The sequence below is a fragment of the Misgurnus anguillicaudatus genome, chromosome 20, assembly GCF_027580225.2.
Source record: "Misgurnus anguillicaudatus chromosome 20, ASM2758022v2, whole genome shotgun sequence".
Taxonomy (NCBI): Eukaryota; Metazoa; Chordata; class Actinopteri; order Cypriniformes; family Cobitidae; genus Misgurnus; species Misgurnus anguillicaudatus.
Genome location: NC_073356.2, coordinates 5250247 through 5267049, shown reverse-complemented (window position 1 = coordinate 5267049; position 16803 = coordinate 5250247).

Sequence of the window (16803 nt, the reverse complement as noted above, 5' to 3'; positions counted from 1 at the left end):
CTTATATCTACATTTCAATACAATGTTCTACAGTGAAAGTAATCTGCTGAGAGGGGTAACAAGTACACGGGAAACACCAACGCAATGTAGAAACAGAAAATATTTATTAGGCCAAACATTACTGTTGTATGCATTAGCATACAAAAAACTATAAACATGTAAACTAAAAGTATTCTTTACAGTAGAATACAGTAAATTGTGTGTGGGGTTCCAGTCAGGGGCGTCATGCACCAATTTTTTTTAAGGGGGCAGAGTGTCAACAGCTCACAGAAATTTGTGCATACATCAAACGAAATATTATAGAGCTTTCAGTCTTTTCCATGGCACTTACATTTCTAACAATCTGAAAACCCCTGCTTTAATGCAAAAACCTCCAAAATAAAAGTGATGACTAACTTTAATATCAAATACTATTCAATCGGAATAATGACACATTTGCATCATATTTACATCTGAAACGGCATGTTTTATTTATTTAAGTCTTAATGGCTTGTTTAATTGTGTCATTAATGCATTTTGCACAACAACTGCATTATATAAAATGAATGTAATTTTAAATCCATAAAGTATATAAAAAACGAAAATGACATAAGCTATAGCCACGTGATTAATTTTAATGGTCAAAAATGATTTAAAAAATATCTGTTTAGATAAAATTATTAGAGGAACGGATTTTTGCATTAAATTTTACCTCATATGTGAGCATGTGAGATTCCGCGCCCGCGTGAACTCTGGCGAACTTTGGCGTTGTGCCAAGAAGATGAATCTCTACTAATATAACGTTGAGACGGTCACATTTAAAACCATACATTTTCTACACAGAGGAGGTTAACTGCACATTACCGTACTGGGGTTTGGAAATGTTGTGAGCGTTTCTAACACGTTTTAATTCCTCAGATAGCCAAATGCAACAGCAACCCAGCAACAGCAGAGAGCTCGTGAGCGCGCCCAGACGCTGATGACGTCTGCGACTGCGCTGGCTGCAGCCAGCTGCCGCCAGAATAAAAGTAATGTAACATGATCAAAACACTATCAAAACGGCGAAAATCTCCGAAAAGTGACAAGGATGCAGCACAGAATGCATAAAAGTGTGCATATTAAATAGATTAAAAGTCAAATAACAGATTAATGGACGCTTATTTGATTTTGAGGTTGGATGCAAAATCCATTGGCTCAAAAAAACCAAGGGGGCACGTGCCCCCTTAGTTTGAATGGGCATGACGCCTCTGGTTCCAGTCCAGGAATTGGCAGGGGGAGGGGTGCAGTCCCCAGTAGAGGTCTACACGGGTCCAAAAATTCCTACCCGAACCCGATCAGACCCGCAAATGTGCTACACTGAACCAACCCGGACCCGTCTGTTGTTTTGAAAGCTGGACCCGGAACCGACCCGGACCCGTCTATTATTTAAAAGCTGGACCCGGATCCGACGAAGACCTGTCTATTATTTAAAATCTGGACCCGAACCCGTCCGGGAAGACACAGACCCAACCGGCAAATATTCCTTAGCTAAATGTTATTAATAAGGCAATAAACAAGTTGCGAAAATTAAACTTTTTGTCTTACCCATAGAAGTTAGTCTTCTCCCTCTTTGTACCTGACTGTGTGATGCACAATCCTTATTTCCATGAAAGTTCCATCCATGTTATTCCTCTCTTGACGATTTAAATGTTTAATGCTTATTCCAGCTTTTAAAGTCCACTTTACAGTCATGGTGATTAATAACGCAGTTTTACATCGGGTCAACTTGCTTAATGTTTGCCCATTTGGATTATAATAACGATTGCTCGTTCAGTGCCATGGCTGCTTTTGTTAGCTTTGCTTCTTTGCTATCATCTCTGTGCTCTTTGAGCAGAGTCGCGAAAACTTTAGATATAACAGCAAGACGGTCAATTTATAATATTATTAAAAAAAATTAGAGAAGTCAGTGCAAAATGCACGGTACGGCGGAATAGGTCCCGCCTTCTAAATAAAAGAGCCAATTCTCAAAGGTAAAGTCATTGCGTCTCACTGCAGAAGCTCCTGACTGGTAGCCAGAAAAACATTACAAGAGTGCATGCGCGTTAGCTGCCTGGTTGGAGCAACCAAATATAAACTTTTTAACGCAATTGTAGCGTCATAGAAAAAATGTATGCGACAGTTCATCTAAGTTTTTGAAATATTTTATTTAAATGTGAGTGTGTGTTCTCCGAGTCCGTTTGACCTCTTCCGTGTAAACCTCTAGTCCCCAGTGCTAAGCTTTATCTCTTCTCCGAGCTGGGTCTGGCAACAATACTTCGTCCACATCACAAGCTACATTTTCTCTGGTTTTGGACCAGAACAGCCCGGGGAAAATTACATTGTCCCATATAACCACAAATTTAGCAGGCACCTGATCTGGATCAGGGACAAGCATTATGTGAATTGTATTCAGAAAATTGAGCATATGGCCAGTGTTGTATGGACCCAGTGTGGCATTGTGATGGAGGACCCCGTTTTGAGTGATGGGAGCACACATGGTTATATTACCCCCACGCTGTCCAGGGACATTGGCAATTGCCCTCTGTCCTATCTTCCTCTTAACGGCTGAATACAGGCCGTAATTTTATTAATAATTAAAATAGCTGACTACGTCACTTGGGGGATTATCTGAAACCCAGGACTCAAACGGACAACCACATTCAACTTAATCACTTCTCACTGAGGGCTGGGCATCAAATATTGACACTCACAAGATGGTTCAAATTACAAAAAAAACATTTTATTTAATACAGGTAAAAACATTTACATTTTGGGGGGAAATGCAAAACATTCAGTTAATAAAATATAGCACACTGGTAAGTCCTTATAAGGATGTAATACGATGTTTAGTCCAAAAGCAGTCCAGTTTGTCCTTGCTCTACCAGATCAGAAGCACCATTTCGTTTCAGTCCTACAGTGGCCTAGGTGTGAGGGATGAGGAACAGATGAACCCAAACGCAACGATGTCGGGGAAAAACAGAAAACACTTTATTTTAAATACACAAAAACAAAAACCCACGAGGGGGTACAGAACATGAAGACATGAAACTGACTGTTAACACTAAGACTTGACAAGATGACTTGACAGTAGCCCTCCCTCAAAGGACGCCACCTGGCGTCCAAAAGGGGAACACACAAGACAAGAGAACATGACATAATTAACATGACAAGACTAGAACACATCAGACGAAAACTTAACAAGAGGTGCCAAAAACAAGATAAAACAAAACTAAATCAAGCACACATAAGTCCACAAGATACTAAAACAGGACAGTCCACGGGGGTTTGGGGCGAGGACGCAGCTGGGACTGCGCGGGCTGAATCGACCGCACGGGCTCTGGCTGCGGCTGCGCAGGCTCCGGCTGCGTGGGCTCCGGCTGCGCGGACTGCGCGGGCTCCGGCGCGGGCTGCGCGGGCTCCGGCTCTGGCTGCGCGGACTGCGCGGGCTCCGGCTCTGGCTGCGCGGGCTCCGGCTCTGGCTGCGCGGGCTCCGGCTCTGGCCGCGCGGATTGCGCGGGCTCCGGCTCTGGCTGCGCGGACGGCTGCATGGGTTGTGCAGGCTGGGTCGGTTGCGCGGACTCGGTGGGTGACGCGGACTGCGCGGACTCAGCCATCCCGTAGGCCGAGACAAACTGGACAGCGGCCAGTCCAAGGATCGGCCCGGACAAGGCAGCCATCCCCTCAAGGTCCGGATCGGACTCGACAGCTGCACTCCAGAGCTCAGCAAAGAGAACACCACGGACCCTCCTGGTCAGCCACTCCGGGAAAGGACGCACCACGACGGGCAGCAGGACAAACATTGTAGCTGACCCCGACACCGTTGCTGGGTTTAGTTCGGGCAGGTTCATTCTGTGAGGGATGAGGAACAGATGAACCCAAACGCAACGATGTCGGGGAAAAACAGAAAACACTTTATTTTAAATACACAAAAACAAAAACCCACGAGGGGGTACAGAACATGAAACTGACATGAAGACATGAAACTGACGGTTAACACTAAGACTTGACAAGATGACTTGACTCTATAGCAAGACTAGAACACGAAACACGATGTCACAACACAATGAACCTGCACAGAACAAAAGAAACACTGACATTAAATAGAGAAAACCAAACAAGATAACGAGCGGGAACAGGTGATGGAAATAAGTAATAATTAACAATAAGCAGGAGAACGAGGGGGCGGGGACAAGAGACAAGACACTGGAGGCACATGCCAAACACAAAAACAAGGCATGAACCTCCACACAAGGCCAGGGACTGCCAGAACTCTGCCACCATGACAAAATACAAATATAACAAGACTTCAAGGCAGAGTCCTGACACCTAGGTCTACACTGGATTTGAACAGCACACTGAAAAAGAGATGAAACAACTGCCACTATTTCTAGCTCAATAAGTTGTGTACAGCACCCCAATTATTACTTTTACTCGTGCACACAGTTTCAAACCACTGCACAATCACACCAACTCAAATAGCACAGCACTACACCCTACAAATATTAGTAAAAATAAACACAGACAAAGTGGCTATCGGCTAGTACACTGGCAATTCTCATTTTTATGTGATTGTTAAAATTGAATAGTGCAACCATTTAAGTTCAAATGGAGTCTTTCATTCATTGGTCTTGCTTCAGGAGTGTAATGGCTGAAATAGTACTCACAATATGACCGGCTAGCAATTTCCCTTACCCAGTTTAAGCGAAGTCCAGCGTTGTAAACTGAATGCTCTGTTCCACCGTGATAAACACTGTTGTGCTCCTTAGACACCTGTTGCCACACGGATTCATCTCTCTCTGCGTCGTCACTGCACGTCAATCCACCCACACTCGTTGCACAGTGTAGCTAACTTACTGGAGTGACGCTGACATGTGACGCAGACTGTTGACCAAACGTTGAGTGACACTGAAACGGAAGCCCCGAGCTCCGTTGATCTTATCATCTAAATCCGGTTTTCTCATCTTATTCCTATCTATATAATATAACTTATTAGTTTATCTTAAGAATACTTTACCTTGACGGTTATTGAATTGTATTACTAAGCGAAACGATTTATTACTAGTAACACCCAGTATTAGCATATGACAAGTAAATCTTATAGGCATGTGTCTTTATTTCAGAATGTTATTTTAAAATCAGTGTGACATCATGTCTCATCTTTATTTCTGAACTTGGACAGCTGTTTCACGCAGTTCAAATTTAAAAAGCGCTAATTCAAAGGCAAATTAAACCAGACACATCAGCATTTTAAACTGTGACTATTGCTCGCATTTAAAATGTAATGAAACGCACAGTGTGATGGTGCTTTGTGCAATTCATAGTCAGGTTGAAATCTGCCTCTCAAAAAGTTGCCCCAAAGAGATGCACTCGGACACGTTGCATGTTGTTCTCCTGAGTCTGATATAAAGCTATGCAGAAAATAAACCTGCATTACTCAAACTCGTGACAATAATAATAATACACGAGAAACAAACCTCTTAATTATAAAGCAGCACAACCTCTATCCCCCCAGAAGAGAGTCTTTGTGCCATTCACCATGATCAGTCATCTTTATAAACTGAAAGCCCTTGTCCAATTCACAGTAAAATGAAAATCTATTACACTGCAAGTACTTATAATAATAATAATATATTAATATAAAAACTAAATCTACTTTAACAAAAAAATGCATGTACAACAGCATAATAGTGCTAATGTACTTGATATAGTATGGCTGTGTGACAATCCTCAACTCCACTTTGTGTTGTGCCTAATACGAAAAGGCAGCCTTTCGTACCTTACTGCTGACTTAACTATTGCTCTTTTACACATTTAGTATCAGGGGGTCCCTGCTCCATGTCTCTATCATCTAAGGCAGTGGTTTTCAAACTGGGGGCCGGGGCCAGGGGGTCCTAGTTTTATGACATTTTATGAAATACATTAATTTATCATTAATTCTATGTAATTAAACCTAAAATAAGGCTACTAACCAAAAGCACTACTTTTTTGTGTAATTTAATGTTTTTTTAATTAAAATATTGAGTTGTAAAACAGTTTTTTGTCACAAATTTTCTTTGGGGGGTCGCGAAGGAATGCACCGTACACAAGGGGGGCCGCACGCTGAAAAAGTTTGGGAACCACTGATCTAAGGGGTCCCCGTTCCAAAAAATGTTAAAGTCCCCTGCTCTAGAGAATCTTGTAGTGTCAGCGTTTTTGTTAAACAGCGACCCCTAGAGTCGCTGGAGAATACTTGCAAAAATATTAGGCTACTGCATAGTCTACTTAACTACAGATGATGTTAATAGGATAATAAGAAGTTTATTCCAAGTGTAGAGTGCATATAATAATAAAGTACCGCGTTTGCTAGCTTATCACGTTTTTACATGATTGCAGCTAAATCACAAGTAAACATTACAAAATGCCATGACAAAGTTAATTGTGTCCGTTGCATTATTTCATAACGTTGTTCGTTATAATGTCACTATACATGATTATTGCTTTTTATCATAATAGTTTGCAAATTGTGCATGTTTACACTATTTACAACCTCTAGGCTTATTTATGTCCTGATAATTATGTGAGATATTGACAACTGTTGTCATGATAATCGCATGACATACTACAAGCAAGCCCAACAACATACAACATAGACCGCAAACAAGTTTACAAATGAGAGATTTACTTACTAGTCCATCAACAAGATCGCCAGATCAGCATCCCATCCAGTGCTGTCTTTTAGCTCAGGCCGAGTAAAAACCTGACCAAGTGGGACTCTTGTCCGGTTCCTAACGCGGTCAGATTCTCTTTTCCTTTTCCTACTCTCTTCCGAACGTGCTTTCTTAACTTTTAAATCGTTTAGCCTTACGTCTCAAATTCGCACATGCAGTTGTTGTTATAGGCTTGATCGACTTCATGCAGCGCTGCAAGAACCGACAGCCGGATGACGTCAAAGTGCCATCTCGGATCATTCTCGTGGTACTTTGACGTCATCCGGCGGTCGGTTCTTGCAGCGCCACGCAAAGTCGAACATGCCTAACGCGTGTGACGTCATTGCCGTAAAGCAAGTCGTGATTCTCGCGAGATTTGTCAGGGGCGGTTCTCTCAAGCTTGCATTGGTGGTTTTGCTAGCGGCGTCCTCCCCGAGCTTCAACAGAAGGATGATTCGCCCTACTATGACTTTGTTTACCACTGAAATAACTTTGAAGCTGTTATATTAAGGTAAAATAACTGCATAGTGTCTTTAATATTGAATTTTAATGAATTCATTACTAGAATAAAATGCTGTTTCATTGTGCAGTGAATACTTAACTGTTTTGCCAACATAAGCGTTTGTTTAGTTTGCTGTGTTAACGGTTTTGAGAGCAGTTACATTCATTTAGAGAAATGTGTCAAATCAATTGAGAAAAACTGTAAAAGTTTGCTTGTAAAGTTTATTCATAACCACTGTATTTTGCTACTTATGTTGTCTGTCGATTTTTCTGTGTTTTCCCCTGCTTGTACTAATGTAAAGCTGCTTTGGAACAATTACCAAAAACCAGCCAATTAGAGATCAGCCTCAGGTCACATGTTTTTACCCTTTTTACTGACCTACATAGACACTCGTTAGGGGTGCACCCCAGACACACAAACATGACACACACAAAACAAACTCAGTTTTGATCATTAATTTTTTAAAATAAATGATTACATGACTAACAGTGAAATAGTAGAACTAAATTATTTTATTTTTTATTAATTTGCACTATATATTAAAATTTTTGGTAACATGTTAAAGTAGCTTTCTTCTCTGGCCAACTGTGGGGGACGACGCCCCAGCAACCTCTTTTGACCAGCCGCCACTGTTTGCACCTGTTATTTGTTTCATCATTGTCATTATTACCTTTACCTGTGTTCTCCTGTGTTCATCTGTGTATTTATACCCCTGCTTTAGTTCAGTCCTTGTCAGTTCTTGTTAATGTTGCCTTGTGTTTCGTGTGTTCAGCCTTCGTCATCATCCTGACAATACACAGATTTTTACAAAAAAACAGTTCACAGAATCTTCTTAAGCATTAACTACCAAAATTATGAAATTACTACGTACACTTTTTTATAAGGTGATATTACTGCCAGATCATTGGTGAAGTCAAAGGGCCCCATCACACACCCAGAGCCGATCCTAGCCTTCTGGGGGCCTTAAAGGAAAAGTTCTGTATTTTACACTTAAAGCCCTGTTTTCAGATTGTTTGTGATGGGATGGACGGTTTTGGCTGGGATTTGGACATATGATGCTGGCCCGAGAGTTTTGGGGTGTTTGTTGTGTCAGCCCCCACCTCTACTGCATAGGTCAACTGGAACTATCCTTCCAAAAATGCATTAAACTTTCGTTTACAAAGACGTGAAACTCAGGCCCTGTTTACACGTACATGGTTATTTTTAAAAACTGAGAGATTTACCTTAGTTTGTGCCCCTCGTTTACACGCAAACGGAGAACTCGCCTCTGAAACCGATTGTTTCTAAAAACTCCAGAGTGGAGATCTTGAAAATCTTCGGTTGCACGGTTGCATGTAAACTGACACAAACGGATTTTCAAGCAGGCAACGTCACAGAGTATGCGCCAGAGCTCACACCTACGTCAAAAGTGCGACCTATGTTTACATGTGACTGCTACTCTGAACGCTTCCAAGATCACATTTATGTTCGTGCAAACTCGTTTCGTGTGTTTGTATTTGCAAATACAGCTGCTCCATTATGACGAGGAGCAGAGACGAGTGCTCAGAGGTCAGCAATTTTACGCGTGTTTGACTTCATGCGGCGCTGCAAGTACTGACAGACGGATGATGTCAAAGTACCGCAAGAGCGATTCGAAATTAGACCTCTACGTGTGATTCCTCAACTCTCTCTCGCGGTACTTTGACGTCATCGATCACCTACTGCAACAACTCCTCCCTCCAATATGAAGAACCAGCTCGCGTCACCACCAGTGCTGCCGGTGATTGGAGCTTCTCTTGACAGCATATATGCACGGGTACGTGTAAATAAACACTTTTCTGAAAACTGACATGTGTGCACGATATTATTTTTGAAACCGGAGAGGTTGAAATGTCCGTTTATGAAAATAGCCGCCCACGTGTAAACATAGCCTCACCGAGCAGTCAGGGGTGCTCACTGATATGCTCACACAAAAATCCCTGCAAAAGATGATTAGCTTAACTAACAGCTAATTGTTTACAGTGTAGTGGTGTGTTCAATTCCAGACATTGTTCTATGATGTTGGACAAATATCTGGTCTATGCAACCTCTCCAGATTTGGGAACCTGCTTGTTGCTCTCTCAGTTTATGGTCTGTTTTATTTTCAACCCATTTCAGCATGATCCTGCAGAAAACCTTGCTGGATATAAAATGAAGTTCAATACCCCTGCAGTGATCACATGAGGTCTCCTATCTTGGGTAGTCTGAGGCATTTGCTTCAATATTTGGGTATTCTTTCGCCTTCCAAAGTCTTTGGGGACATTATTATATCCATTTTCATGCAGATGCAACTCCGCAAGCGTGGAGCACGAGTGGCTGTGCTATGACAGGAAACAGGGGCAGACCCGCCCCTGTTTGCTTGTCGTATGCATCTATCTAGTTCTACGGTTCCCCCGGTTGTTCATCTCAACAAGAGAGAAACGGCAGAGGGGAGCAGCAACACAGACAGAACAGCCATGCGTCGTATGAACGGTATCACCCAATGCACTCTGGGAATTCATATATGTGCCAGAGATCTCCCCACTGAATGTGAGAGGAGCGAAGGGACTCTGTGAGTGTAAGCATGAACGGTTGCGATGTGACAGATAGAAGTGTCCATCAGATGCACGCTTCAGGGCGTACTCAGTAGGGCATCCGGGGATTTCTCTCCTACTGATTTTATTGATACTGAGGAATCGGACATACTACTCTGTTCACGTACTGCTTCCCCTACTACATTTTCAGTAAGTAGGCGGTTTCGGACGATACTTAAGTACATGTGCCTCTGAATCTTGCGAGAAATAGTCCAAAATCCCGGTAATTCTCGCCTACCCTTTTACGTATGGGTTTCGGACATACTATTCGATCGCCTACTTTTTGCCTACTATATAGGCAGTATGCGGTTTCGGATTCAGCCCTCGTGTATTGGTTCATGTGCCTTCGTTGTCTTGTCTCCTGACCCCGCCCTCTTGTTCTCCCTGTTAATTGTTTAATCATTAGTTCATTCCCCTCACCTGTTTTTCCCTTGTTATCTTGTTTAGTTTTTCTTATTTAATCCGTTTGTGTCCATGGTCCTGTGCTGGTTCATTTTATACTGTTTAGTTCAAGTCTTGTGTTTAAATCTAGTCGAGTCTAGTTTGTGTTAAGTCTTTAGTCTAGTGTAGTCTGTCTATTTGTGAAAGTTTCTTGTTCAGTGTTATTTTGCCCCCTTGTGGGCTTTGTTTTTTGTGTTTAATAAAGTGTTTCCTGTTTAACCCCCACATCGTCTGCACTTGGGTTCTCTTCTGTTGAATTCCTGACAACTAAAACTAATAAAAACTAAAATGACAGCTTGACACAAAGACTTGACTAAAACTAAAATTAAAACAGGCTGCCAAGAACAACACTAGTATGGAACTGTTGTTTATCTGACCACTTCACGAGTTCACACTTACAAATAAGTTGGATATTAGCATGGAAGCTTACTGATGTTGAACATTTACTATTCGTTACATGCATGCCCAAGCTGTATGGTGAATACAGATTATGCACGGGAATATGTCTTATTTCGAGTCAGGGTGGCTGTTGAGCGAGCTGAAAGTGAGTAACTTCTGGATCGTTGCTGTTTGGAGACACAAATGTTTAAAACGATTCAGTCCGATTTGGAAAACGGTTTTAACTTGTTTGCCTTAAAGAACCAGTTCAAGATAATGATTCGTTCACAAACTAAACAGACATCATTAGTCCTCACAAATAGTATTTTGGGACGGGAGGCTTTCAACGTAGCCGGGTTTAAACCATGCTCGAGGCCAGGCAATGAATACTGATGGTAATAGCGAAGCTTCGAATCCAGTTGCTTCAACAATAGCCGCTTTTGCACTATCGGGCCTCTGCGAGCCAGGGCTTCAAACGGGCCTCACGGAGCCAATAGCCTCAGACCTCCAGCTGTGTAGCCAAAATCACGACACGTTTGCATTGTCAAGCCAATAGCGTCGCAGCTCTTCAGAAAACCCCACCCTTAATACGCCTACCTGGATGTAACGTCACACAACTCCGCCTGTTTTACCGTGAGGAAGTCACTTCAATCTGACAGGAGACGGGAGTGAGATCGCATCATCATACAACAAACATAAAGAACATAACTGAGGCGGCTGTTTGCACAGTGAAAGCCAAGATGAGAAGATAGAGATGTTTGCTCCATCCGCGGTATTACTCTTGAAGTTTATGTTGGCTGCACACGAGCGATCTCACGACGAGACAATATCAGATCAATATCAGATCAATAAGCAATAGTAAACTTTATGAAGTAGGATAATTACAAATAAAGCGTTCATCTACCTAATGTGCCATTATACTATATACACAATATTTTAAAGAATATAACGAGTCCTAGTTTTACATTTATGTAAAATAATCTTATTTTAAAATACAGGTATGCCCGTGTGTTTAAATATGTAAGTTTGTAATTATAGTTCTATGGCGATGTAAACATACTTACACATTATAAGAGGTGTGATAGCTTTAATCATGAAAACGTTAATAGTTGAGCATCACATGAAACACAAGGTAACTGTCTAATACTGTAGCTATTTCAATAGTGTCAATCAATAAATACTTTTATTTATAAAGAACTGCCTCGAATAGCTGAATAGGACTGAAAATCACTTTACTTGCATCTCAAAAATCAAAACGTTTGAGAAATCATTAGAAAATTAACTCGTAAAGAATCAACTCTGAATATACACAAGTATTTAAAAAGCTATGTTACAGTGTTTAAGTTAATGATGGTTATATTTACCATTTCGTTGCATCTTACCATTTCTGTGTTTCAGATGTGATCCTTATTAAGCAATAATTTTCAATAAACTGACAAGCAGCCGTAGTAATAATAGCGCGGTACTTTATTTACATATGAAGTTTATATCAGTGCACAAACAGGTGTATTTAAAGACATCCCCTCCGGACAGATTTCAACATCCATGGCTCCTGTCGTCTCATCATCATCATCTTCGTTTCATCTCCTGCTCTTGCATCTGTTGCTGTGTCATCTCTCATATACAAAATAAAAAGTCCTGGATGACAAACTGAAAGCTTTACGTTGGCATTTTTCTGTAATGTTTTTGTATAAAGGGTTTGTAAATACACATACTGTATACCCACATACAAAGAGTTAAATGTTTTTGTATAAAGGGTTTGTAAATACACATACTATATACCCACATACAAAGAGTTAAATTAATCTCCAAAATACCAGAAAGCATGGCTATGACTAATATAATAAAACTTTTTCTAAGGGCTGACTAAAAAATTCAACAGAGATGACAATATAACATAAAAAACACAATAAACACCCATGTAAGACACTTATGCAATTGTTATTTGTATTGTATTTTAAGTGTTTTGTATGCAAACGTTATGTAGCATGTTAACTCACCGACTGTAGATACCATGACTCGAGTGATCGCTTCTTTAATACATGGACGAAATGATGATCCAACACACATCTTTAATTTCTCAGCACTGTTGCACTTTAAACACTTTGTTCTGTGCCCGAAACTTTATAAACTTCTCCCGAACCGGTAGCGGTGTGCGCCGGATCCTTAGCATGGCGAGTTCGGCGTTGTAATGCGTCTTTGTTTTTTTACATATGCAGATCATTTTCTTCAGTCCGAAGTACAAACATAGCAGGCATCTTCCGTCAAACAGTAAATTACTGGTGATCCCGATTATTTTTAAAGTTTTAAATCTGCAGACAGATGGATGTGCATCTTGCCAGAGACTCAGATAAACTCCGCCATTGACCTTTACCACTCCCCTAGCCCCCGAGAAGCCCGATCTGGCCCAAGGTATTCGGCGGGCCAGAAAAGCCGGGCCTTAAGCCCCAACAAAGCACCAGTGAAGCACGATCATGCCCCGGAAGTGACAATGCAAACGCGACAGGCCTCAGCAGGCACTGGCACGCCCGCTTGAAGCCCGATAGTGCAAACACGGCTAATGATTCACTGTTTCTAAGCACTAGAAAAGCCTAGATATGCCACCACCTGCCGGTGAAAACGTACTACACACTTTATACCAATTGCACCAAGCAGAGGTAGGCTCTCGCTTAGGGGGCAAGAGAATAGAAGAAGGTAGCTGAGGAAGAGAAGAATATATGGCGTCCGGGCCTGTACCAGTAGCGGAGGCAGCCTCACGCTACAGTTTTCGATCAGGCCACAGCAGAGGTGGAAAGTAACGAATTAAATTTACTCACGTTACTGTAATTGAGTAGTTGTTTTGTGTACTTTTACTTTTTTGAGTAGTTTTTAAAATCTGTACTTTTACTTTTACTTAAGTATGTTTTGTTTGAAGTATTGTACTTCGCTACATTTTAAATCATATCCGTTACTGAGTAAAAATATATTTTAAAAAAGCAAGGTGATAAAGATGCGCAACGGATGATCGATGGGCGGGCCGCGGGGAACGCGAAAAAAGAACCATGGAGACGGACGAGACAGACGCGCGCTAATGCAGACCCGCCTCAGTTCAAATCTTATAAAAGAAACCCCTGGTCATATTTAAGCGACCACTTTCCACTGACGGGAAGCGAGTGTTTCATTCCTATGAAAGGTAGGATTCATGCTCTCGAGTACGAAAATGCAGACCGGGTTTTACCGCTCATTTGCACGACGCGTTTTTAATACAATGCCCATTATCCTCCGCAGTCTAGCAGCTTCGCATCAAGTCAAATACATCTTAAGAACGTCCTCGAGAATGCGCAGGTCATTAGACATTGCAGAGAGAGAGAGAGCGAGCGAGAGAGAGAGAGCGAAAGCAAGAGAGAGAGAATAAAGGTCTGACATCAGGTACCCAGATCAGGGAAGCTAGAAGACAAGAAACGTGTCAAAAGTATGACATGGCACTCATCTCATTATATGCTCATTTAAACTAGATATATAGTTTAATAAAAAAATGTATGTTACCAGCAATACATCAATTACAACCTTACTATAGTGATTGTATTTACAAGCTGCTGACCACCTTCAAAAATGCATAACTCACCTGTAAAATCATTAAATAATTCCATAAATGTTTCTTAGTTTAAAAAAGATTTTTATTTTATAAATTTTTTGTTATTGCACTTTAATTGTAAAGATGTTCCTACAATTAAAAACAACTAGTTTGAGATTTATATTCCCTTGTCTTTTTTGAACTATACTAAAATCCTACACCTCTCCCCGCTGTAAAAAAAAGTAACTTTTACTCTGAGTAAAGTTAAAATGATTTCCTTTTAACTTTTACTTGAGTATATTTTTAGACCAGTAACTTTACTTTTACTTAAGTAAAATATTATTAAAGTAACTTTACTTTTACTTGAGTACAATATTTTAGCACTTTTTCCACCTCTGGGCCACAGCCAGAGGACAGGATTAGAAGGAGAAGCCTGTTCCACTAGCGGAGGCATGCTCACGCTTAGGAATGGCGAATAATGGAAGAAGGGAGCTGAGGAAGAGAAGAAGAGTATAGGGCGTCCGGGCCTGTACCGGTAGCGGAGGCAGCCTCACGCTACAGTTTTCGGTCAGGCCACAGCCGGAGGACAGGATTAGAAGGAGAAGCCTGTTCCACTAGCGGAGGCATGCTCACGCTTCGGAATGGCAAATAATGGAAGAAGGGAGCTGAGGAAGAAAATAGGGTGTCCGGGCTTGTGCCGGTAGCGGAGGCAGCCTCGCGCTACAGTTTTCAGTCGGAACACGATTAGAATGAGAAGGATCCTGGGTCTGAGCCGCTAGTGGAGCCATGCTCACGCTGCGAGTTCGCCATGCGTTGCCGATGGCTGTTGCTGATGATCCATAGCATGATCCGGCCATGCTGGAGACTGTAACGTCTACTCTAGAGCAAGGGTCTAAGCAAAGCACATTTTGTCTCAATTGTAATATTTATTTATTTCATATTTTTATATTAGCTCGAATTGGTTTGCGTATGTTTAACATTTTAAACAATACTAAAACATATCAAAAAGTAAAACAAAAAGTTTTGGGTAGACTATATCAAAAAGTAGCCCTCCAGATTGTTTTATCCATTGTGGTAGCCCTTGCTCACTAAAAGTTTGGAGACCCATGGTCTAGAGCTTCTGGAGACTGCAGAGGATCTTTGGAGAGTTAGGCTATGTTTACACGTGGGCGGCTATTTTCATAAACGGACATTTCAACCTCTCCGGTTTCAAAAATAATATCGTGCACACATGTCAGTTTTCAGAAAAGTGTTTATTTACACGTACCTGTGCATATATGCCGTCAAGAGAAGCTCAAGCCCACGTAAGCCAATCACCGGCAGCGCTGGTGGTGACGCGAACTGGTTCTTCATGTTGGAGGGAGGAGTTGTTGCAGTAGGTGATCGATGACGTCAAAGTACTGCGAGAGCGAGTTGAGGAATCACACGTAGAGGTCTAATTTCGAATCGCTCTCGCGGTACTTTGACATCATGCGTCTGTCGGTTCTTGCAGTGCCACATGAAGTCAAACACGCATAAAATTTCTGACCTCCGAGCACTCGTCTCTGCTCTTCGACATAATGGAGCAGCTGTATTTGCAAATACAAACACATGAAACAAGATTGCACGAACATAAATGTGATCTTGGAAGCGTTCAGAGTAGCAGTCACATGTAAACATAGGTTGCACTTTTGACGTAGGTGTGAGCTCTGGCGCATACTCTGTGACGTTGCCTGCTTAAACATCCGTTTGTCTCAGTTTACATGCAACCGTGCAACCGAAGATTTTCAAGATCTCCACTCTGGCCGGAGTTTTTAGAAACAATCGATTTCAGAGGCGAGTTCTCCGTTTGCGTGTAAACGAGGGGCACAAACGAAGGTAAATCTCTCAGTTTTTAAAAATAACCATGTACGTGTAAACAGGGCCTTAAACTGAGACTTATATATGGCTTGCCTTTGTGCTGATTGGGTAGATATGATGATTACTGATTGAGGACAGCTGGTGGTACTAGAGTATTTGTTGATTACTGATTATAGACAGCTGGAAGTACTTAAGTGGTTTATTTGACGTGCTCCTCTCGAACTATGTTAATAAAACATCATTTAGCTACTTGGTGATCTTGTAAACCAGTGGTTAACCCACCAACATATTTTTAAATAGAAATGTAAGAAAAATACACATTTTACCTCTTTTATAATGGAGTAGTTTTTATTTCCTTGACATTTAATTAAAGTGCCCATATTATGAAAAACGCTTAGGTTACTCACGTAACCCCGGTTCCCTGAAATAACGGGAACGAAGCATTGCGTCAGTTAGCTGACGCTATGGGGGAAACTCCTGTTTACTCCGTGACTGAAGCCTATTGGTTAACGTCTGTACAAAGTACAGACCAATGACGTTTGAACCCGCGCGCGGGAAGTACACGTCCTTATATAAGCGCGGTTCAAGCGTCAGGAGCTCATTATTATTCGACTGAAGCGCGCAGCCGAATACACTCGCTGCGTAGACGTTTGTAGCACGGCAAGTGACGCAATGCTTCGTTCCCGTTATTTCAGGGAACCGGGGTTACGTGAGTAACCTAAGCGTTCCCTTTCAATACGGTTCACTTCGCATTGCGTCAGTTAGCTGACGCTATGGGGGAACGTAATCCCATCACGCCGTGCATACACAACGTAC